Consider the following 2576-nt stretch of genomic DNA (forward strand, 5'->3'; position numbering starts at 1 on the left):
TAAGCCAAGACTAATTCTAGCAGTTATGGTGTTGATTAATTTTATTATTGAATGAGGTGATGACCAGAAAGTAAAAACTGAGTTCACACAAAAAACTCACTCCTGAAAAGAACACAGTTTGTCGTCATTTGAAACAGGGCTGCTCACTTTTTTTTCATGAGGAAGAGCAAAGAACACAGGGAAAACAGTAGCTAGTCTCGTGGTTCAAGCACGCACCTGGAAGATGGGAAACTTGGGTTCAAGGCCCCCCTGAGATAAAGAAATCTTGGCAGACTCAATGTCTGCTGACAACACTTTCAGGATCTGTGTACACAAACTCTCCAGGGTGGGAGAAAGGAGCTGATTTCATCTTGGCAATGACAGCACTTTAATGGGACACATTGCTTCAGAGTTACACTCTGAACCCCGCAGAAACCTCCCATCTCCTGCTATTTCACATGGAAGCTGCTGGCTACCACAAAGCTGAGCTGTTCTAACCTTTATCGTGGCTCTGAGAAGCCTCTTTGGGGTTTAAACACTAAAATGAAAAGCATCCAAACATGGCTAGAAAGAATCCATTATCTCCATCCCATGGGTATTTAGAGCACTTTGCCCATTAGTGGGAAGGGCTGCTTTGAAAACAGTGCTGAAGCAACTGTCATCCTACATAATCTCCTGGGGGAACTCTGGCTCTACCAATCTTGTTTCAGTTAGCTATCACACAAAGACGCTCACATGAAGGGTAGCCTCTGTGGTTTTTATGTTACAGTATTATGGGTCACTGTCCCTCCACAATGAAATGCTATTAGCTTCACTGTGAAAAGAAACAATGCATTCAGGGGTTTTCTTTCAGCATGACACCCTCATTCTCCATTTGAATTAATGTTAACAAGGGCTGAGTCTGGGATGCTAACCAGGGCAGGTAGAGCTGTGACACTAAGGGAGTTTGTTGGTGAAACTGTATGACCAAAGGGTCAGTGTCTCACTCTACAAAACAGTTCATCAGTTGAACAAATTAACCATGGCTGGTGCCACTTCTGTCTCTTTCCCTTCCAAGACGAACAGGCCTGTTTCACCTCCTGAACCCACTGCTGAAGCCTGTCCTGTTTCCCTGTGCTCCATGAATGTAAGTAAAGTAGAGCTTGATTCAAACAAAACAGCTCCCCTCCACTTGAGGGCATTCCTTACACCCACTACAAATTCCTGGGGACAAATACCCTCCAGAGAGTCAGCCCTTCAACTAACTGACTGCTTATAGGGGAAATGCATGAGGACTTGAGACCTACTTTATGAGTTTTCAATACTTAAAAAGGGAAAATGCAGTAGCAATATACCTGAAAGAAGCCAAAGCCTCCCCTAAATTCACCTAGCAAAGAGATTGCGGCTGTGCAGCTATCGTGCAACCTGGGAGACCATAGAGGAGGCGGAGTGTTGAATTTTCTGGAAAATCAGTAAAAACAGGTTGGGCAAGCAGCATTGGAGACATCATGGGGACTGTTGATCCCACCTTGGCACATGAGGAGGGACGAGACATCACGTTGCAGAAGCCCTTTTGAGTGACTGATTTATGGTTTGATGAAAGTTATTGTCACTTAGAGACATCAGGGCAGCCAAGTTATAATGCTTTTCACTGAGAAATTACCAAATTACCCTTTCACTATCCCAAACAATGTTCTCTACTTTGTATGTAAAGCAGAAATGTTACTGTGGCTTCAATGACATCCTGTTCTTATTTCACTCCTTTCCACCCCCCACCACCCAAAAGCATCATATTATTTGCAATGATGTTCCCAAGAACACATCCCTTTCATCTGGTGTTCTTCCAAATGCTCGTCAGTCCATGATGAAACACAAGATCTTCTGAAGACACTTAGGAGTTAATTGGCTGAAAGGCTGGTCCTCATATAGGAGGATTCTACTTTGCTTGTAGCCCCAGTTGCCTAAGGACACAGACCGCGTGCTTCTGCACATGGTCATCAAACTAATTTTGGCGAGGACTGAGTCCCCAGGCTGACTACAGCTAATTTAGCAGTTAGGCAAAGATCTCCAAAGATACAGTGTTTTTAGAGTTGATGAAAATGGCTTGGGAGAAACAAGAACCTTTGTTTGTTCCATCACTGGAAGAAAGGTTATGTGATGTGTTCAAGCCTTCTTTGGCACCTGAGGGTCCCTACAGAAGCCATGTCAACTCTGAGCAAGTAATGTAGAATAAGAGAGGGTTCATGAGTTCTGCTGCTCACTGAAAAACAGACTTAGGGGTCTGTGTGTAATGTTAAAGTTAACATAAACCGAATGAAAAGCAGTAGCAGAGACAGTGTTCTTGAGAGAGTATGTTGAGAGAAGCTGGACACTTCCTCCTTTTCATCCTAAAAGATCACCTTTGGAGCAGCCCCTCAGGTGGGCAACAGTACAGGTCAAGGTCTGCCACAGCCTCAGGGAACTGGAACACCCAGGTCCTAGATAAACATCCTAACCACTGATTTGTAGGTACTTCTTAATCTCTCCTGCTCCATGGTAGATTTTGGGTTTGTGAATTTAACCGGAAGATCATTTTCATCACAAAGATTTCCTCACTCCTGAAGCACTGCCAAATCAGC

This window comes from Phalacrocorax aristotelis, chromosome 12, assembly GCF_949628215.1.
Source record: "Phalacrocorax aristotelis chromosome 12, bGulAri2.1, whole genome shotgun sequence".
In the NCBI taxonomy this organism is placed as follows: Eukaryota; Metazoa; Chordata; class Aves; order Suliformes; family Phalacrocoracidae; genus Phalacrocorax; species Phalacrocorax aristotelis.